Source organism: Lutjanus erythropterus, chromosome 17, assembly GCF_056507025.1.
Source record: "Lutjanus erythropterus isolate fLutEry1 chromosome 17, fLutEry1.hap2, whole genome shotgun sequence".
In the NCBI taxonomy this organism is placed as follows: Eukaryota; Metazoa; Chordata; class Actinopteri; order Lutjaniformes; family Lutjanidae; genus Lutjanus; species Lutjanus erythropterus.
This window is the reverse complement of record NC_139333.1, coordinates 27,370,387-27,394,050: the sequence shown is the minus strand read 5'-3', so window position 1 is coordinate 27,394,050 and position 23,664 is coordinate 27,370,387. Positions and strand designations below refer to the sequence as shown.

At 37.8% G+C, this 23,664-nt stretch overlaps 1 long non-coding RNA gene across 1 annotated transcript in view; it reads right to left on the bottom strand.

Annotated features, from left to right (window-relative positions):
* Positions 1 to 928: 928 nt before the first annotated feature.
* The window catches only part of LOC146312375 (uncharacterized), a 91,024-nt gene continuing 68,288 nt past the window's right edge, over positions 929 to 23,664 (bottom strand). Inside the window, exon 3 of the long non-coding RNA XR_014772241.1 lies at positions 929 to 1,065. This is a non-coding gene — a long non-coding RNA (uncharacterized LOC146312375). The remainder of the gene's footprint in view (positions 1,066 to 23,664) is intronic.

The window sequence follows — 23,664 nt, the reverse complement described above, 5'->3', positions numbered from 1 at the left end:
TGTTGCATCAAAAATGGTGTGGCCAATCAGTGTCCTAGGAGTGACTAATAGCATCTACAGGCGTGGTTTTAGGTGTGACAACAGCGAGACGTGTCCATGGAAACGACTCTTCTCGACCAAACAATGGTGGTTCCTGAAGATGCCAGCGTAGATACTGTGATAGCATCAGTTATATCAGAACTGGAGAGTATTTCTTCATTGAAAGAAGAGCAAAGAACGACACTGAAGGCTTTTATTGAAGGAAAAATATGTTTTCACTCTTCTCCTGACCAGGTTCTGCAAGAGTTTGATGTGACTGGTTGAAGGAAGCCTGTGTTAGACATGATAGACAGATGGTTCATCCAATCACTTGCCAACTGTTTTTCTTTTGAAAGTGCCCGCCCTTTTCCAAACAGTTTCTAAGGACAACTTCCTGGATGGTTCTGTGTAACAAACCATCTGTCGTGTCAGGTTATAAATTTACTAAATTTACTTTAATCCAGCCAGGAACATCATTTCCCCTGATTTCTTGTTTTCTCTCTACTGTCAACTTTCCAATAAAGCTGTGTTGAGCCTGACAGACAAAAAACAGGGCAAATAAAATGTTGAAAAGCACTGTAGTCCACCATAATGACTTATGACCCTAATGAGGGACTCAGTTGAGCTGCAACTTTTAAAGTTTCAAAATCAGATTTTGGAAAATGAGGGGAACATGTTGCCCCATATCCAGCGGACATCACACCCTGTTTCTGGTCACTGAAGCTTCCTGGTTATAAGCTACAGAACTGTGAGTGTCAGACTTCAGAGAGCGTATATGAGCCAACTGCACACATGCCAAATCAGCATGCACAATTAGAGAGTGAACACAGCAGAAGAGATGAAGATAATGAATCATTATACAAACAGCATCGACTCCACAACAGCCGCTTGCTGAGTCTGATGTGTAAACACACATAATAAACATACATGTACCGATCACATGGGGCAATGGGCAGAACGTAACCTACCAGTCATATTGTGTGTGTTTGTGTGCGGTTAATGATTTCCCCAGGCCTCCTGCGTTGTGTGGTCCGCCTTGTCTCCGCCCTGGAAGAAATAAAAAGAGGATTGTTAGGTTGGGTGAGCAGCTGAGAAAGAGGGCGGAGGGTAGAGGGAGGAGGAAGGGAGGGATATAGCATATAGAAAACAAACAAGGCCATACAGTACAAAGGCCAGCAAGGACAACCCATCCCTCCTCCTCCCTATGAAATCCCGCTTTTCCCTCTGCCCTCTTTCCTCATGCTTACTTTTCTTTCTCTGTCTGTCTTTCTTCTGTTATTTCCCTTCATCTTTCTTTATGTTTCTTTTTTTTGTAGACATGTTTTTCTCCCTCTTTCCTTAACTGCTCATATTTGTCGGCCTCTTTCTCTCTGTTTTTTCCTTTTCCTGGTCTATATTCGTCTTCCTTTTCATATATTTCTTCCCTCGCTTCTCTCTCCACCCCCTCCTTCTGTGAAAATTTAACTCTGGCCTCAGAAGCCTCGGCCTGTTTACCTCACAGACAGACATGAAAGCCAAACATTTATCTATGGGCCTGCGTCACAGTCACGCTGTAATGAGTGCAGAAACATCCTCCTACAGCTAGCATTACCGGTTTTAATGTCGGCATTGGAACTAGAGACTCTGACAGACGTTAGCACGCATGCTAAAGGGTCAGACTTTGATGTTTACCAACCCATCACCTCAGGTATGATCAAAATGCTGCACTTTTGTTGTAAGCTAGCTGTGGCTCTGTTCATGGTGAAAACAACTAACTGCTAACAACTCTAATCAAAAAGTATCATGTTTTGTTTAAACCATGACAATTTGTCATTTTAAGAGGAGTAGCCTGCTAAAACTATAGCCTATATTTCATTTTTCGTATACACTCGCTGTAAGTTCATGAGAAAGCAGAGAGGCATATTTCCCAAATGTCAAACAATTCGTTTAAACATTAGTGTTGTCTTTTTGCCCACATCATTCGCAACAATTCAGCTGATTTTAACTTTTTTAAAATTAGAATAATTCAACTGGCAATATTTTTTGTTGTGTAAACAAAGCAGTGTACAAGCACCGTACCTTTTGTAATTAAAACACCTAGAAAAATTTAATGCACCATCACCTAACTGTTCAGTCAGCAGTGTCAACAAGAGACAAAACAAACAGTCATTATTTTGAGAAGTCTGAAGCTTGAAAACAAGAACTGACAGAGCGGAGTGACGGTTGTGAGACTTCAGTGACTTTGCAAAGGGAGAAAATTTGCTTTATTCTAAAGAGCACTGATTTAGTGCAATGATAATCAACTGTGGGCAGACATGTCTCTGTATTTTCTGCTTCAGTACCCCTTTTGACTTTAGTTTCCTTCTGTCAGTTCCTATCAATTCAAAAAGCTGATATACTAGCTTTACCTTACAGCAAGTCTATTGTCTGATGAGGTTTCTTACACAAATCCCGACTTCATATTGGAAATCGACATGGAAATGATAAAATGTGTTGAAGCATTTATAGGCTATTTATCCTTTTTACAACTCATCATGGTTTGTGTCTCAATAAAAATTTCCACATGAACAACATGCCCACAAGCATCAGTAGGCAGGCTGGCCACAGCAGACAGCTACTTGCCACACAACAACAAAGAGGCAGAAAAGAAAACAAAAAACAAGATGGTGAGAGGAAAAGAGGGACTGAATGAAAGAAAAAAAAATACAAAAATGTGAAAAATCTGTGCAAGTGAGAACAAAGAAGGTAAGAAAAATGTCTAATCTGGAAAGTGCTTTGACCCAGGAAGGGAAAGCTGTTAATGTATTTACGCTCCCATTGGACAGGACGTGCGGGAAATAATGTGTGTGTGTGTGTGTGTGTGTGTGTGTGTGTGTGTGTGTGTGTGTGTGTGTGTGTGTGTGTGTGTGTGTGTGTGTGTCTGGCTTCTATATGAGGATGTGTGTTGTGAAATTAGGAAGTGTCTGATGTTGTAAAAAATTGTGTCATAGAATATAGGTTGATTATGTATATTACATTTTCACTTACATGTCCGTGAAGTGTTGACATGGGTTGGGTGACTTGTAAAAATTATATAAATGCATCAGCCATCATAAATGTTTAACTGTTTATACCGTGGTAGCTAAACCTTTAACATCTCCAGTTGTAATCGCACTGTTGCAAATGACCAAGCCTTATTTGCTTTATTGAAATCTGGATTTTAATAAGATTTTGCATAAATTTAAAATAGCTTGTCCATGCTACTGTTGCCAAGTGCTCGCTCATGGTGGAAATCTTTGGGCCTCTGAAATTAATACTGTGAAGAATATGGTTTAGTCATGCTCTATATGAAAAGTACCCTGAAACTTCTGTCATGATTTGTTGCTATATGTAAAAAACTTTCTCCTGTTTCATTATTTTAAACATAATACACACAAAATTTTTTTCTCCACTTGACAAACAACAAAAATGTTCTTTTTCAGAGCATATCCCATCTGCTGAGGACTACAACAGAATGTGGTTGAAATTGTTGGAAAAAGTAAATGGAGCTTGATTTTTGAGGTATTTTATTCACTAGATTTTCCAAAAACAGCTAATCTTGTCTGCTTATTTGATCCAGAAACAGTAAAGGTGTCCCAGTCAGGATTTTTGGGGCTAATCACCAATAACTGGAAGCAGTACTGGCTGATACTAATCACCGAACACAGGATCTATTTGAAACCTTTTGTTTACCATGCAGCAAAATTTATTTATTTGACTGTTCTTAACAACATTGTGTATTAAAGCTTCTACAAGGAATATTTAACTGGTTATGAAACAGCCTCAAGTTATTACTGATGTTTTTATCTGACCTACAAAAGTTATGAAACCATCAATGATAAAAGGTTTTTTTCCATTTAATTATTCTTACTGCCTTGCCACCAGGTCAGATTCTCCTTGAAATCAGACAAAAGAAGCCTATGTTTACACTTTCCCAAGAAAAGTGACACTGACTAATACATAAGCCAGTTAAAAAGAAGCAGGAGGAGATTTTTATTTAGATAATTTTATTTTTGTCATTATATTTTGTGGTTATTACAGTGGGAACAAGACTGCTTTTGTCCACTTTTGGGCTTCCAAAATAAACAAAATATGAAAGTTTCTTGTGATAGCTTTAAATACATAAAACAACTAAAGATTCATAGAAATGCTTTAGTTTGCTGTGGACAATTTCATGCATTTTTGAATAGACTTTTAAATGCATAAATGAATAGGATAGTGTTATGATTTTAGCATCTAATTGAATATAGGCCAGTATCGATTGGTGGCTGATCAAACAGAACACTTTTTTTGCAGAGCTGTTAACCTGCATCTGCTGAGGAGGACTGTGATATGTGGTCAAATTGCTGCCTCTAAGGTCAAGAATGAAATTTGCAATCAAATGTCTTGCATGATAATTCCAAAAATGTACTACATACCAACATATATTGATACCATGATTTCAAATTACATATACTGAGAAGGAGAATTATATCCATCAAGCACATTCCTAGTATACACTAGATGGTATGCATGGAAAATGTGATGAAGACAACAAGGGTGGGCTTGCATTTTACATGGCACATGAGGGGAATTCCCATCTGTCTGAACATAAAGAGTCTATTTTCCTATAGACACACTGTGGGGAGGAGAGGATGGTGAGATGGATGGGCGGACATATGGATAGTCTGATGGATGGAAGTGCAAGAGCCTCTAAACATGACTAATCTTGCTAATAGATGAGGCCGAAGGTCATACACCGAGTTTACACAAGGGATCTGTGGGCTTGCAGATGCAGTCAGACAGTGTGAAATGAAATGGATCGTGTCTGTGTCTGTCGGTGTATTGAAGGAATATGGGTCAGATATGCCACAGACACCAGATCAACTCACTGAAGACAACATGTTAAGATGGAAGGTCAACTATTTAGCCCCTGAGCTGACGGTTTGTGACAGGGGCCAGCTCAGATCTACCCACGCTGCAGAGCAACAGAAGATGATAGATGGCAAAACAGAAAGCATGGGGGGGGCACTGAAGGCTGAGCAGCACTGCACTGAGCTGAGAGCTTGGGTGTCTTTGGAAACTATCAAAGTCAAGTCTCTTCATTTTGCTAACCCCTCCAAGCAACGCTATCACTGCTGCCAGTGCGGCCTTTTCACCATCCTGCCGACATGAATAGCTCCCTTTGTGGTAGTGAAATTCCACTGGCAAGTCTCTAATTAGCTGGAGGGCTCTTCCCCTGCAGACCTGCATGGGCAAAAAAGACAGGGCACAGGGAGAGAGGTGGCTCACTGCAAGGGGAGCTGGGCAAACAATACAGAGCCTGAATAGAGGAGCAGTCATATGATGCCCTCCTGGTGGAGCTAAAACTGACTAATGACAAAATTTGTTCTGAAAAAGAGGGGAGGGGGAAAGAGTGTCTGTGTGTGAGAATGAATTCCTCAGTCTCCATGCTGTGCTGGTTTCCAAGGCAGGAATCTGACAGGTGGTTAACCAGCACTGGGTTGTTGAAAACCAATAAGAATCCTCTGGTTGGTATTTACATTGAATTGTCAGGGAGTGGCTGTCCTACAAAAATGTAAGAGCTATTCTGCCTGTCAACAGCTGACGACTGGCTGAATGTCTAATTAATGTTTATATTTGAATTGTGACCTGTCTCGCACCACTGATTTGACACATAAAGGTCAGTTTAGCCATGAAAGAGAGTATTATTCAGTCTGTGAAAACAGTTGTCTTCTGTGGCTATGAAGGGATAACAGGGATAAAATATTAAAATAAGTAATAATCCTGATGATATCACTGTCACGTCATGAGGGTGATCTTCTTCAGATACGTGGTAAAATAAATCCAACACTGACTGTCATCTGTGATTATATTTTCCTCTTGAAAACAGTTGTTAGCAGGGCTACCTGATATGGTTAAAAAGTCATATTGCAATTATTCTGACTGAAACTGTGATTGCAATATGCTATATATTTAATGGGAATGGTCATTTTTGCAGTATAATCATTTTTACTGAAAAAGTCCTTTTAAAATCATGATTATGTGACATTTGTTGGGGTCTGTACCAAACTGGAGAAATTCATTAGAATGCTGTTTTCTCACACATTTTTCAAAAAATGGAGATTTGGTTCTGGCCCCGCAATTCAGATATCGCACTTGGTCAGACATGTTTTTAACTGTCAACTAGCGAACCCCTGATGCTTTGGGTTGAGGCTGTCAATCAAATTAGAGGCTGTATTCCCAACCTATCAGCCAATCAGAGGCTTTGTTTCTTGAGTTGTGTGTGACAGCGCTGATCCACAGATGCACAAATAGATCCATGCACTGATTTCAAATGCACTGCACAACAGAATGACATGAGACTGATGCTTCAAAATAAAATTTGCGGTGATGATGCTAATGAGCTCAGTCCTGCAGTAGGTATTACCTGACCAAGATATTGTTGATAATGTCCAATTCTAACTTGCTGGACTAATTCTTTAAACCTTTAAATAATGAAACTTTCATGTTACTTTTAAAGACAACACCTTGACATGTCTTAGCCTTACGGAATTTAAAATTGACTCATGTATGTTCTGTACAGCATGTATGAAACTTTGTCCGTCCTGTGCACAGGCTGATGGGTGTCCTGTGTCAAGTTAGATTTCAGAAGCATTGGTGTGGCATGTGATCACATGCTTGTGCTATATTTGCACTGACTAGATAGCCATCTTATACAGTGTATCTAATCCGATCCTGGTGCAATGTCAGATAACATAGAACCCGATATGAGCCGGGTCTAAACCACCTGACTGAACTGTAGCAGGGTCATACAGTGCATATGTTTAATGAACTCCGGCTCTTTTTACCTCACTGAACAGGACTTTGTGTTCTATAAGACAGACTTAAACAAAATATCTGAGCAACAAACACACCGTCATTTAAAGGTGTGTTGTCATCTGATACTGACATCTGAAGAGGCAGCAACATCAGATGCGTCAACAATAAAGTCATGGCAGTGCAAGATGTAAATAGGCAACTTCCTATTTCCTGTTAACAAAGCAACCACAGGTGCTACGAGTAAACAATGAGATGGAGCGGTTGCAGAGGCCAGCTCACAAAAACTCATTATCAAGATTGAAAAGCATAGTGCAGGTCTGAAACTGAGGTGCTGCGGTTCACAAGTCTGGGAAGGAATACAAAGGTGTTATTTACCAAAGTGAAAAGATAAAAAAAATATGTTGTTAGACAAGAGAACACTGATACATGTTTAATCAAGAAAATGTATGTTTGTCTTTGTTCATGATGATTTGATAATCTCTATAAACAGATATCTACATGAGTACAGAATTGTTTGTATTTTCAGTGGTACTGACCAATCATGTTTGAGTGGGCTTTGGATGCGTGCAAGTAAAAACTCCATGTGGAGAGGATAAGAAGTGGAACTCATTGGCTAAAATACAAACTCAGATCCCATTTGGCTAACTTCTGATGATGAGTTAGCTTTTTATACGCCTTTTTTAGAATTGATCAGATATGTGTTTATATATCTGCTTCTATAAATTAGGTGTTTGCTGACAAACAAAGTCTCAAGCTACTCATGTAATTGTGAACAATGCATGATGAATGTAACAGGAATCTTGGCCTGGATATCTGTTATCTGTATTTATCCGTATATCCACCAGCTACACCAGAACTCAAACAAAGACTTGACTGTTGTTTCCAGAGACTAAATAATCATCAGGCGACTGCCCATAGTTTTGATAGGTTTGCGTGGTGTAAAGCTATTACAGAATAATTTTAAGAAATCCTAACTGGATGATTTTCAATACCGTCCTAAATACAGACACTCCTCTTTCTATTATATTCACAGGGAGATGCTATGTTGTAATGCGCGGCACACGCCACCAGCAGCCACTCTCCACATGTCTGGGAGATAAAGTTACAGGACTAACTACTAAAAAAGAAGAAAAATGCTCATGTTTGGGATTATTTTGCAATCCATCTCTACGATAAAGGAAGCTAACAAACACTGCAGACTACTGACTGGTCAGAGTAGCATTTCATAGGGAGTGTGTAACCTTAGTAAGAGTGAGAGAGAGCGAGTGACAGTGTAATTACTGTCTAGGTTGATGATTTAGTACAGAGGTGTCAAACTCCTCATAGTTCATGGGCCACATACAGCCCAATTTGATCTCAAGGGGGCCGGACCAGTCAAGCCATTGCAGAATAACCTGTAAATAACAACATCTCAAAATATTCACACTTTTTGATGATAATAAGTGCAAGTACTTTCACAATAAATGAACCACGCATTTATAAAACAGATGAGGAACGGCCTGAGATGTATTTCTGTCTTTAGGATTCAAACAACTTTTGGAGATCAAGAAATTCTTTTAATTTTGCAGACATTTCCACTCCTTTGTAGAAATGCTGACATCACCACACAACACCAGTTAAATGGGAAGCTGATGAGTAAGAAGTTTAAGTTGTCCTCTGCCTTACGAACCAATTACAAATTAAAAGTTTTAGCAGTGCCTTAGCAATAGTGTTCCACCAATACTGTTTTAAGATAGAGGTCTGATGGATTCCTTTCTACTAAAGCTGCTGACTGACAATGTTTTGCACATTAATCAATATCTCTGCAATTTTTGTACACTTTGCAAAGTCATCCAGTGGGCTGAATGGAGCCTTTGAGGGGTCGTATATTTGACACCCCTGATTTAATAAGACTTGAAAGCATAAATACACGGGTCTTAACTCATCAAAATACCAAACCTAAAAAGGTAGCTTCTTAACAGGAATATCTAATTTGTAAAGTAGCCTTACCAGCCTCAAAGTGGGAGGCTTTGATAAGATCAATCAAAGGCTGAGTCTCATGTTCACCATGACTGACTGTTTAATGTCCAACTGACCAAGCTTGCCCTCCAAGTCCAAACATCACCACCACATCTTTAGATTTTCAGAGGAACTTCCTTGTAAGTACAGTTTATGTTGTTCTAACGATCTAACTGCAAGTCATGGGATTGTCATTCAAGTATTTCCGAGACTGTTATAGAACAAGTATTTGCCCCCACTAGTTTCCAATCCAACAATGAAGACAGTCATTAGTTGGTAGAAATCAAAAGGCAGTGTGGTTTTTTGACACTGCAGAAGGCATCACAGCCTCTTGGCAACTTGAACATACCACACTTCAAAAGAAGTGACTTTGATGCACATTGTAAGGGAGGGTTGTTTTGTAAGATATGTGCTTCCCCTTGCTGTTTCCTCCAAGTGTCTAAAAAATGCCAAAGTGAGGCACCACCAATATGAACTCACCCGATAAAATACCCACAATGGACTCGAGGGAGTCTAAAACAGAAGCAGAAAAAGTCCTGCCACTTCAGAGGACATTCAACTGAAAACATCTTGAGGGTAAATTCTGTCAGTGGGCCCCAAGTTCACCACTGCACCCCCTTTCTCTGGTGGCGAATGTAAAGCTTTGAACTATGGGCTGGGGAAGGGGGGGGGGGGGGATTCACTGGCCTGTCAGGACTATGAATGATGGCGGATGGAAAGAATCAGATCCTGCCTCGCTGTTCTGCCTTCAGGGAGACGATGTTCTGATGACGCAGAGAAGAATTCGCGCTCTCGGGGTGCAAAGTGTCATCTTAACACACAAAAGGCCCCAATTACACCTGCAATTTCAGCAAAAGAGATCATTATCAACCATAGGATTGGCAGGCAGTCGTAGACGCATCGTTTGCCTCCAGAAATACTTTGAGGGGCTCTTTTAACAACTCAATGTTTTCAAGTGGGATGGTTTTTGAAGTCAGAGGTGAAAATGATTATAGGTGAAGTAAATGCTGTAATGGTTTTGATCAACTGGTTATCCAGGCTGTGTGAAACGAACTGCCTGGAAAGATTCCACGCTCTTAGAAATAAGGGCTTTTCCTGAAGGACTTCATTTGCTTTTGAGGTAAGTTTGTCAAGGGTTCTTTGCAAGACTACAGCTTTCATTCAGAACCATTTTCACCCATTTTTGGAAGAAAGAGTTCATCAAGGATTGTTGAAGGATTTGGTGTTAAAACATCGTCACCCTCAAATATTCAAATGTTTATCCATGTTTCAAAATGTATTTTTAAATGTAGATGTGTCAGGGATCCTGTTCATTCAATTCATTGTGGATGAAACCCTTAGAATAAAAGGGTTCTCAGTAAATCTCCCTGTGTGGGTTCTAAATTAAACCCTTGGACTATAAAAGAGTTCTCGATAGAACCCTATAAATGGGTTCTAGAGTAAATATAAAATATAAAATGGAATATAAAAGTTCTGGGTGGGTCCTAGGTGAAACTTTTGGAATACAAAGGGATGACAGGTTCTTGTTTGCACCTTTAGAAGGTGGAAAGGTTCTCAACAGAATCTCCAGAGGGCTCTGGGTGGAACTTTGAACAAGTGGTTCTAAGTATAACCTTGTGGTTCTTGTCAGCAGCTTACTTCTACAAGTGTGCTCTGCATCATGGATTTCCTTGTGGCTTATCTGAAACAAAGGGCTCATAACTGATCTGTAGTGACTTGGTATAAAGCAGATCCCTGTCAACAGCTTAGCACGATGTGAACTCTGTGATGGGTTCCTTAGTGCCACTTAATTTCCTAATCCAACTCATCACCTCCTGCTTCCCCTGCACTTAACCTTGACCCACCTCAATTAGTCAAAATAAGAAGTAAATTAGATCTAACATCCAAAGCCCCTTTTGATCTTCTTTAGAGGAAGACAGAGCACAGACAACAACCCACTCAAACCAGTGACAGGATGAGAACATACTGTGAAACAATTGCAGCAATTTATAAGCATCGGTGCCAGCAGCCAGAGGGATCACAAATTTGTCTGGGCACAAGAAAGCATGAGCAAGACAACAAGAGAGGAAAGTAGCTGGAGTCTACTGTATAACACATGGATTTCTGGCTTGAAAAGAGCGGTGTGCAATCATGTCATCATGAGTTTGCGTAGGTGCACATGTACTGTATGAGGGTATTACTGTATGGTTTTTAAGCTACATTTATTTTTTATTGGACTGTGAGTGCTGCCAAAAAAATATCCAAGCCCACAGCAGTTCTGTGGCTGAATGCTTCCAGTGTTGACAGTGACAGAGGACCAAAGCTGCTGTTGCTGACATGCTGCTTTTGCTAAGAAGCCAGTATAAGAAGACTAAAAATAAAACTTTACAGTGAAGAATGGGGCTGTGCAATAAGACCAAAATCTCATATTATTATATAGGTAATTTCACGTCCAGATAGCAATAAGCATCATGACATAGAACTTTTTTTGTGAATTCAATGAATAAATAGTTTATATTAAAATGTGGGCACTGGTCTGTAGCATAATTTGAAAAGTACGGTTTTCAGTCTGTGTCAGACTTTTCATACCCAAACCAGTGGTCTTGTTTTGTCTGCTCTGTATCAGGTTAACTCTCTTTCACATTTATTTGGGTTACCTGGATGTAAATTCAGGCAGGAAATTTGCATCTAGGTACTAAGAACAGAAAAACATCATCCCAATTACAAAAGAATATTGTTATCAAGACTGTGTTTTGTGACACAGTGAAATAAACTATGTCCTATGTCTGGCCTGTAAAGTTAGGGATTTAAAGGTGCAAAACAATGCACATTTTCCCTGCCATTTATTAGTTTTCACAATCGGAAACAAAACTTTCTGTTCAAAAGTCCAGGGGACAAAAAATCTTTGTAATCCTAGATTAGAAGTAGCTTGTTGTTCATAAACACAAGGTGCATTTAGCATCTTTTTTTCAGTTTGATTCTACTTAAAACAGCCTGAGTTCAAACTTTTTAAAATAATAAGTGTCTCTGGGTTTAACATACATAACTGATGAATGGGCTAATTTGCCTATTAATAAAATTACGATCTTCTAATAAACAGTATAATCACCCTTGAACTTACAATGTTAGCAGGTTATTTAAATAAAATTTGAATGGTCTATCTTTTTTTTCACACTTTGTTTGCCACAAATCTTGTGAAGAACATATAATACTAGTCCTTTAAAATAAAATAAATTAATTAGAGGCACATAAACAGGCTTAACTCTTTTATTTAACTAACAGGAGAAATATACAGTACTTAAAACTGTGGATCCTCTTTGTCTTTATAAAAAACATTGCTGTCATCTAATTTCTGAGAATGGCCTCTAGAGTGAACAGTTTCTTTGTGTGTATGTAAGATTAAAACGTCTTTATCAGGGTGAACTTTCAGTGCTGGTCAAATTGGACCTGTTGCCAAGGTTTCATCATACTGACAGACGCCTGTGTTCAAGCATGAACCCTCTGGAATGGAAGGTAGCTGCTGCCCTCAGTGACAGCCTGCCATAGTGTGTCATGTGTCTGTGGTCTTCCATGCAAGCCAGTAAAGGCATCATCATGGTGGAACCGCAACATGATGGGCATTGCATGACAGCGGTATACATGCATAAACACATCTTTTGGGAAATCTGTATTTGCACATCTGGAGTTGATGTAAGTTGGGGACAAAAAATAGTTCCTTCATGCTATTTTAGCTGTTTTCGTGATGTTCAAAACAAAAACATGTTCTAGGTTTGAATGCATTCTTTCTTTGAGAGGCAGCTTATAACATCAGGAATCAATTCTCAAGCCATGTGAGGGTAACTGTGGATAAAACCAGTTATTCACACATACATGGATGTGCATGTCCGAGCCCTCACACACACTAACTACAGTAAATGTCCTTCAAGCCATCTGTGTGTCAATCTATTCAGGTTGGGTAAGAGACGAAGTGGGGGCTGGACGGGGTGACAACATGTTCATAGTGTCATTCCAAGGGCGGTCATTTCGTCCCGGTGAAAGACTTGATTCACTGTACGAGCAGTCATAAAGCGCGCGGCACTCAGGAAGAAGATGACCAAGGAGAGACGAGGAGGAGGATAGCAATAAGAAGAGAGATGACGAAGATAGACAGACACAGAGACTGAAAGACCGGGGGACACAAGGCCTCGTTGATGAGGGTCTGCACAGCTGGAGGGTTCAAGGAGACAGAAGGAGGAGGGGGAGTGAGAAGGCCACGACAAACAGGGAGAAGACAATGCAACAGGGCTTGTCAAAATGAAAATTTAGTGTCGGTCAAGCTGCAAATAGCTTTGCTCCGTGCCCTCGACACTGTATTTGCAAGAAGTGTGTGTTGGGAAAGAGAGAAAGGGAAATATGGGGTGGGGAAAGAGGAAGGAAGCTAGATCTCTAGAAATCTGTGTATGTTTATCATCACAATATTGACAGAGACTGGTGTTAAAGCACTAAAATATGTTTAATTTCATATTTTCACTAAGTGTTTTAATTACTGCCTGTGTCGATGACTTTTAATTGTGTTTTAAAACATCAAAAACAGCTTTTAGAGGAAAATACAGTCATTACATTGAGTCCCACGGATAATTAGGACATTACTATATATGCACCACATGAGTTCTTGATCCGTATGATATGTTCCAGCACAGAGGGAACTGTTCCTGAGTGTTTCACAAGTGTTACGTAAAGCACTTTGAATTGTCATTGCTTATAAAATTTGCTGTACAGATACAGTTTGTGCTGTGTTCGGAACTGCGTACAGTGATCAACTACTTATATGGATTAAAAAGCTTGGGACTCGCTTGAGACTTGCTTATAGTAATGAAGTGGTCCACTTGAAGTGAACATTTTAGGAATGAAACTAGAATCACCGTCTTGTGGTTGTAGGCCTCCGCCTGTGAGTCAAGCCGCAGTTTATGTCCATGTCTTTCCGGACTCATGTAACATGTGTAGAGAGGATTTTAAAGAAATTTCATAAAAGGTATTAAAGTCTATTTTTTTAAGTCTATAAAAAATGTTATTATCACTATACTTTTGTATCTGCTTATGTAATGCTCTTTTCTTTTTTCTGTTGTTATGTTCCTGCTGCTCTGTTTTATGATGCTAAATAAATAACATCAAATAAAAAAAAATAATAATAATGACTTGTATGATTCCAGTGACTAGAGACTAGAGGAATAGAGGAGTACAGAGGACTGATAGAGAGCCGGACATGATGATGTCACAGTGAAAATGATCTTTGAACTTTCAGATATGAAATGTCATCACGTCATCATTTTATCCTATCAGGCAGGTCCTGAGTCCACTGTATAAGCCTGTAGCTTCCTGACTCCTCCTGACACTCCTCTTTTTTTTCATCTGGATTTTATGCAATTTTGTGTGTGAAAAAATACATACATTAATAATAAATGAGAAATAATGATAAAGAGGAAAAAATGCTCTGCTGACAGTGACCCTGAGAGATGTGATCAATTTAAGTGGTTTCAATTTTACTGATATACTATTTATAGTTGGTATTACATCACACTGAGTATATGGTGCATTCCAGCTGCGCAGTATGTGGATTTTGTGTATAAAATTTAATGTGCACATATTCCTGAGTTTGCACCGTGAACTTACTGGACATATTCAACTGCTCCAAAATGCACTTTGTCTCTTTAGACTGTCCAATTGCGGACTGCGAGGCAGACAGCTCTAACCCAGACTACATGGGGCCAGGAAGGTTAAAACAGAAAAAACATGGGAACTCAAATATGTAATGTATTGTAGAAAAAAATACTTAACAGTGAAATATTTAACATTCAACAGTAGCTCAGACCGTTAATGTGGTGTTTTGCTGGAGTCTACTTTAGTGTGATGGTAATGGTAAACTTAATTGTTCACTTAAAAGGCACTACACAGCACATACTGATTGAGTATGTACTAGGCGGTACGTTTGTATGTGATTTCAACCACAGTCTCTGTTTGTCCTGATCACAGACTGGCTTAAGTGACCGTAATTTGCCATTTCAGACATGCTGTTAATATTAGCAGAGCTGCACTGTTCTGTATAAGTAGGGAACAGAACGTCCAGTGTTCTCAGTTCTCATTCAGTTCAGTTGTGTTTTAAATTAGAGCTCTAAGTCCTTGTATGTTTAGTATTAGCTTCTTTTTCTCTGATCTGCCTGCAGTTACTCCAGCAAACTGCTGCTAGGCATTAAAACAGAGGAATCACAAACCTAACATGATGCCGAACTGAACTTAAAAGATCCACTTTCTGTTTCTGCTGGACGTTCCAGTCTGAAGCTTAAACAATAATTCCAGTTCATTACATCTTGGATCTTACAGAGTTTTGATAGTTTCGGCCACTATCTCAGTTTTCTCCCAAATTACAGTAATTGCTGAGATTTGTGAACATGTCAACAAAGTTAAAAAGACATAGGTGGAAACCATTGATAGAAATGATAGTCAAAGCTGCAAAATAAGATCCAAGTTGTAGCAACTAAGTGGTTTTGGTCAGAGCCTGACGGATATTTGACTCTTTGGGCTGATACCGATAATGATGTTAGGGAGCAAAAAATATCTCATCAATATATCAGCCAACGCTCTTTATATAGAGTATAATAAATAGAATATATAGATGTACATAAACACAAGCACTTTTTCAATGATCCCTTAAATGTGGTTATCAAACACTTGACATAAAGCTATGTAATGGAGGCAGGATATTTTACAGTTTAACAACTTTCACTGTTATTTTTAATAATTATAAAAAACTTACATAATACCAAATTGTTAAAAAGAAAGAAAACAAACTAAATAAACAACTCCAACTTCAAATAAACGTACATAAAAACAATATATTAAATGTTTAAACTGATTAACTTTATTGTTTTTAGTTATGAAAAGTTTATTAATTTGAACATTAAATATCTTGTCTTTGTACTATAGTCAACTGAATACAAGTCGAAAAAGACTAGATATTGTGATTTTAGATATCGTTATATCATGATATGAGATAAGTGTTGTCTTTTCTAGGTTGTAAAGGCTGCATTACACTGAAGTGATAAGTAATGTGATTTTCTGAACTTAACAGATCATTTGCCTTTAGCCAGTTAGTTACTATACCTAAATTAATGATGTTTATTTATCTAAAAACAAAACAAAACATGGGGTTAATATTTTCTTAAAGCACCCACAGCCATATCTACAGTATTCTCACAGTATTTAGTTATTTGATTAAAAATATTGTGATATTTGATTATGTCTATATCACCCAGCGGGTGACTACAATTAAGTCATTTTATTACCTGAGCAGCTGCCACTCCCTTGAGTAATCAACATGTTTTCAGTCACAGCCTACATGATCAATAATTATCAATACTGACCAATATTAAACTTTACTATCATGATTGTTCAGTTATATCACCCAGACCTATTCTGTACAAAATATCAGCACATATCGGAAAACACAGACGCCGATGCTGATATAGCTGTGATAATGCTGGTCAGCCGACATAAAAGACGGGCTCTAGTTTTCTTGTTTTACTGACCTATATTCCTGCTCTACAACTATGTTATTATTGTTTATCTTTACTAAGTGTCTGATTCTATACGTGTTTTAGAAACAAACTGGACCCCTCCCGATCTTTGCATGATCCCACACTGAGCTCCCCTCCACAGGATCCAGGAAGGAAAAGGAAGGAAGAAGCTCAACAGGTGCATGACAACAGCTGGGCCCCACCAAAGCTGAAGACATGCATTAAATCACCCTGGCCTCAGGACCCCACGGCCCAGCCCAGAACAGAAGCTATCATCGTGGAGGCTAAATGCGATTAGTGTCCAGTGGTAATCTAGGGCCTATTCATTCCTGCTTAGAGTAGGTGACACATTTGATTCAGAGGATTAGTCCACCTCTCCTCATCGAGCAGGGGAGGGGGCGAAATCAAAGAGCCCACATTAGGGGAGCAGTGAGAAAAGGAAGCAACTGCGTGGAAGAAGAGGAAGGAATATCAAAGAAACAGAAAGGGGAGCAGGAGCCATGAGCCCAACACTCTTCCATAATTAAAGCAGACAGTTCCTTTGTGCAGCCATGTCATTAACATAACCCAGTACACTGCAGGGGCCATGGGTACACTGAGTTCTTTAGTTAGTGCCTTCAGAACATACGTGATGAGAGGCCACAAGACATGAGGAGTCGTCTGACGCGGCACAATCCACCACATGATGAGTTTAACATTCACAACTTTAGTGACTGTAATTTCAGGAGTCTAATTAGCCCAGCCATTGAAACGTAGCCTCGCCCCCAGCTTCACATTGATGTAAATAGATTGCACTATCCCAAACAAAGAACAGCTCATCACAGAAATCACATGCGTGTCTATAAATAAGCCAGAGCAATTTAGGATCCAATCTTGAACACATACCAACATATAAACACAAACTCCCACTGTGTATTTACCAACTCCCCATTAAACTGTGGCCTTTTATAACACAATAAGGGACATTTAGGCGTGAGTGGTTGAGATCATCCACACAAGCTGCTACACAAAACACTGAGAGACCATGTGACTCACCACATGATGTCACATGTGGCTATGGGTACGTTATCTATAGCGCTGTATCTGTCTCTGGCCCATCTGCAACCGCTTCTGCTGCCTGATCTCCACTTTTGTTTTAAATTGAAGCTTTCCTCTTTTAAGCAACAAAGGCGTGCACACACATGTGTACGCTGCACTGACACTGAGATAATATATAACATAACTCACTAAAGCGGAGGTTGTGTGTGTGTCTGCACCTGGGTTCAAAGCAAACAAACATACAAATGCATGGGTAAGAAATCAAACTGTTTATTACAATATGATCTGTTCATGATGGTGGAGCCACAAGGACATCAAAGAAAATAAATCTGTAAAAGAATTTTAAAAAAGGAAATATTAAGAGAAATAAATAAAATAAATAATAAAAGAGAAAAAATGTATAAAAACTGTAGAAATATAAAGACGATAATAAAATAATAAATAAGTTAAAATGTGGAAATATAAACAGTAAAATACAAAAGAACAATTATTATAATAAATATTTTATTTATTCAAATTTATTTGTTTACAGTTCAGTATTCAGTTGTGTATGTACTTAAAAATATATATGTATTATTTATTGCATTTAACTTATTCTTATTGTTCCTGCAAGAAGCAAAAGCAATATGGAAAAATAGGTAAAATAAGGGCTGAAAATAAATAAATGGCATTATATAAAAATAAAACAATATACAGACATAGAATACACAGTCATTTAAATGCAAAAAAAAATCATTTATATTTATATTTTTTAAAAATATATATGTTCTATTCTTCTCATAACAACATGAACAAATAAATCAGAAAACAAATGAAAATTCTAATAATAATGATAATAATAATAATAATAATAATAATAATAATAATAATAATAATAATAATAATAATAATGGTTGTTTTATTTTTGTTTATATTTTCACATTTTTATTAACATATACTTTTATGTATTCCTCTTATTATTTATTTATTTTTATTAATCCTTTACTAGGCCCAGACATACAGTATATATATTGGTATTATATTATCGAGTCATTAATCGTTTGGCATAGCTATAATTGTCTATGCTGGCACTGACCTATATGTTATTTGATATATTTTTGTAGATGATAAGGTAGATTGTTTTTATTTAGTTATTTCATTTTAAATGCAGCATTTATGTGTATTTGACCCTTTTTCTGCATTATTAAAAATACCAGTGACAGTTTATAGTTTTAGTAGCCAGACATAATCTTGGATTTTATATATAAATAAACAATATTGGACGATACATTGTTCAGAATTTTTTCAGTCCTAAATATCGGTATCAGCATCTGCCCAAAAAAATCCAGTACCGGTATCTTTTACAGATTTATTCTTGTTGATGGCGTTTCTCTGACTCCACAGTATCACACAGCAAACAACTCATTCTCCAAATGTATGATATTCAACAAGACTGTTACCTGCGACACGTGCAACTGAAGATAAACATACTCTAAAATGGCAAAATAATTGAAAAAGCAAAAACCAATTACACTGTATATAACTTTAATTTACTGCATAATGAAGAGCTGTGAATTTAATGGCAAATGTGATGAAGCTATAATCCAGAAGTCACACAGAGTAAGCCTTAAAACACACAAAGCAACACGAGCACTTCTGCACCGTCACTTAAATGTCAAGCAGCCATTAAACAGCTCAGTGTTTACCTGCCAGAAAAAGAACTGTTAGTGGTTTAAATGTCTGTAACAAAAGAAGAACTCAGCTTCAGTGTTGCAACAGAATCTATTGTGTTCTTAGTGTATTGATCAAGTATCGCAAGAGATCATATCACTGCATATAGCAATATTGATTAGTTGTTCCACCTCCAGAACAAAGAACAAACAGACCTGGAGTTGCAGCACTTTCACTTTTAAATATCAGCCACGATAAAACACTCAAGAGGAGAGAAGCTTTCACAAGTTCACATTATTTCCACTGCAGGACCAGGGAGTAACTATAACACAGACTGGGAATGAAACCAAGGCTGCACAATTAATCAAAAATATTATCAATATCACAATATGGCCAAGTGAAATATCCAAATTACAGAAGCTGCTATTTTTTATTTTAAGGGAAAATGTGGGACAAAGCAGCATTGGTGCTGCAAAGATATCCTGAACTGAACAATTATCACATCAAATTGATTTTTAAAAACATTCATTCCAGCTAATTGTGAATCAAATCACAATATCTGTCTTTAACATATCATGCAGCCCTAGTAGGGATATTACTGATTAATCATTAATCACTGTTAAGAATTTAACTGATTAAAAATGTATTTATCAATAATTAATTGATAGTCTAGAAATGGCACCTCATTTGACACTGGTTTGTCTGGTGGAGTCATTTCATGAATAAGGAAACATAGGCTTCAAATGAGAGAAAATAAATTATTAATGATCAATTGATTGTTACTATTTGCAAATTCCTGATTATTAGAATTACTGTTTCATGACCGCACTTTAAAAAACACACCCACAGTTTTGCATCAATAAAAACACTGACATAGTAAAGCATGATGCCATTTCAAATCACTGAGAGGTTTTCAATGTTACTTGGTGAACTGATTTCAGTGTGTGTCAGTACTTTTGAAACATTTTCAGCACATTTTAACAACACCACAATAATTTTGGTCATTATACTTGTGATATGTAATTTTAAAACATCTCACATCTCACGAGTCCAATGCCAATTTTTGACAAAAATTGTCACTTTCCTGTTTGGCTCCCTGTTACAGACTGTACACCAAGAACCTCACATGAACTTAACGGTAAGATTGAACTTGTAGAGACATAGAATATATTTTTAATTTCAAATTGAATCTTAATAGTTTTTTCTTACTGAAATGTGTCCTGAGTGTTGAAACATGTCAAATACGGCAACATGGCATCAAATGTCTTGAAAGATTTTGAATCTTTTTCACTTATTCATGAATTCAGGGCTGGGAATCTTTGGTATCACACAATTTGATTAAATTCTGATTATTTGGTGTCTGATTCGTTTCAGAATCTATTCAAGAAAAGGGGGACACAATTTCAGTCTTGTGCTCCAAACCAGTATACTGCAAACCAAATTTACTGGTGTCGTTATTCCACAGAAATACAACACAAAACAAAACTAGCGATTAAGATAAATGGTCTGCAACCTTTTTTATTTTAAAAAGTTAGCTGCATTACTTAATCAATTATAATTAATTTGCCCTTTTCGTTTTGTCAACATCATTTTATTAACTGGCCTACTTAGAAAATCAACTTTGGACATTTGTGAATTAATGCAGAATCTTACTTAGGTCAGATCTTACTGATATAAATCACATCTTTGCCAATTTTACACTACTTTATTCTGTATGTTTAACATTTGAGAACTTGGCTTCTTATATCAAATGAAAAAACAATGTTTTTGTACAAAGATTTAGAGTGAGGTATGGGATAAAAAAAAAAAGTCTCTTCAGTCCAATAAGAGATTTAAACAAAAATACAATGCTTGAAATCACTTTCCCATTGGGTATACAGGGAGGCCAACAAGTAATATGTTAAGAAATATTGCAAGAAAGATGTTCAATTCTCAGAAAACCTTCCAACACATAAAGCCTTACTTTCAGTACATTAACAGTAGGTTGATACAGATATCACACTGTCAGGGGAACCACACACGTATACAGACTCTGCAAAGCCTTTTCAAGCCTCAAACTACGCGCATGCATCTTTATGTGTGTGTTTTTCAGGGAGCTTATTATTCGCTGCTTTCCTCTGTGAATTCTCCATTTTCTCTGCATGAAAGTGCACAGCGGTGGCATATAATGTAAGCCCTGTGAGGTTTGTCTCTCTGTCAGGTTGTGCATGTGCTAGCTTTGTTATATGGTCTCCACAGATACAGCTACACAGAGGCAGACGAGCGGGAGACTGAATTTAGACTGTCAAACAGCAGCAGCACGACAGAGTGAGCGAGTGAAGTTCGAGGAAGAAAGGATGATGAAGGGAGAGAATGGGGACTCATTTGTGTTTGTAAAAAAGTCAAAGCGTTCCTGGGGTTTGTGATGAACTTGGAGCGCATGAAATTTGAACCCATCGTGATTATAACAAAATTAAACAAATATTAATTTGCTAGCATGAAGAATTATCTTGGATTGCTTATTATTCATCCATGACATCCGCTCACACTTTCTTCTTATGTCTGTTTATCTGTAGTCTTTACTGTTCAAGCCCCTTCAGGCCTGCTGTTGTTATAGCCATGTCTGGACTAGCCACATGCTAATGACATTTAAGATGAAAGGTTAGCTACAATAAATACTGGTAACAAGGGAACACACCAGGCCTGGTTGGCTCAGGTAAAGTAATCTGGCCATCAGCACCTTTACACTTCTATTTAACATCTCCTTTGAGTAAAGGTCCAATCTGTAAGATTTAAGGGGATCTATTAGCAGACATGGAATATAATACTGATTATTATAGTAGTATTATAGTGTGTTTTCTTTGGTGTATGATCACCTGGAAATATGAATTGTCATTCCCAAACTTTTCCTGGCATGACCTCCCTCCAGAAGTCAAAAAAAAGTTCACACAATCCTCCAGCCCAAAAGTATAATCAATCAACAATAACTGGGGAAAAGACATAAAAGAAAGGATTCAAGTAGAATTTTAGTGAAATAAAAGTTAGCATGACAGAATCAGCAAACTTGTTTGTTTATTCCTTCTATATAAATCATATTCATTCAGTTTCACTCAATATTTCTCCCATGATCATCCATAGACTAAATTTAGAGTCCATGTAGAGACAAATGGAGCGATCTGCAGGATGCACTGTTGAGCACAGTTACTTTGCAGGGCTGATTTCTAAGCAATTTGCATGAATACAAATGTCATCTTGAATGAAGTTTTATGACTTCTGCAACAGAAACTGGACAGTCTGGTTTCACCTCTGCTCTCTACAGTCACAGAAAGAAGCGGCATTATACTTCTGGGCCCAGACTCCACCATGGCTACACTGTAGGCGCCGGCAGCCTACACTCATATTCACTGTCAAACGGATACAGAGCAGTGACAACAGTTCCACAGAGAAAGTCTGCAATAAAAACACCATGCCAGGAAATACAAAGCGACCTACGTAAACTAATCACAGCCATTGTGGTGTTTGCATAGCCTGATTGTCCTTTGTGTGCACCCTTTGGAGAAGAAATTCTGCCAAAAGGGTGAGATTATTTTAACCCGTTGCCAATACAAATAAATTCTGCTCCAAAAGTTTGCTGCAATCGGTCTTAACTGGTCTTGTTTCCAAACAGTGGTGTTCATTTATAGAAAATTCACAAAACAGCTGCCAAAGCGGTGAGATGAGAAGTCTAGCGCAGCATCCGTTTCATGAAATATGTGTCATTTTCTGCAGTTCTCAGTGGCTTAAGTCATTTGCTGGTTCCAGCTTCTTAAATGGTAATATTTCCTGCTTTTTTTGTTTTGTTTTATGCAGCCTAAAGAAGGAACAATAATATCACAACTTCATTGTATCGGCTGATAAAAGGCTTTAAAATTACATATCTGTCTCTGCCTGAACAAGCATTTTTGCCAATATGACAGGCCAATAAGATGCTTTAATTATGCATACGCAACACAATTATGTCTGCAGTGTTGACGTTTTTTGAGCCGTCTGAAACAGATTGCAAAGTTGTTAAGAGCCGTAGAGGGTAGTTTTCTCATGTTGGCTAGTCAATGTTTACATTTTATAAAGCATTGTATTCTATGTCTGCATCTCCCAGTGGGACATAATGACATAATGATAAGAGTAGACAATAATATGTTAGCTTCACGCCTGGAGAGACGCCATTTTCTCTGCAATTAGATGGAAAAAACATGTGCATATATCATTACAAGCATTGACAACTGGCCAAAATGAGCTGGGAAATACTGTGCATCCCTGTGCATATACCATTTTAATTGGATATCTTTGTATTTAAATGTTGTTTACAGCTACTAAAAGGGGTTGTTTATAAACAGCCTCAATATCTTGCTGTTGTCTCTATATAACCTACATAAGTTCACGAGACCGTGGCTATTTCTGTGTAGTTTTTAATGTCTGCCACCGAGTCTCTGAAATCAGACAAAACAAGCCTGTGTTTATATTTTCACAGTCAAAGTCACAATGAGTAATATGTTAGCCACTGAAAAAGAAGCAGGAGGAAATAAGTTCATTTTTTGAAGTTCTATTTTGTGGTTATTATGGTGGAAACACTACTGGTTTTGTCCACAGGGGCCTCCAAATTCAGCAAAAATTGATT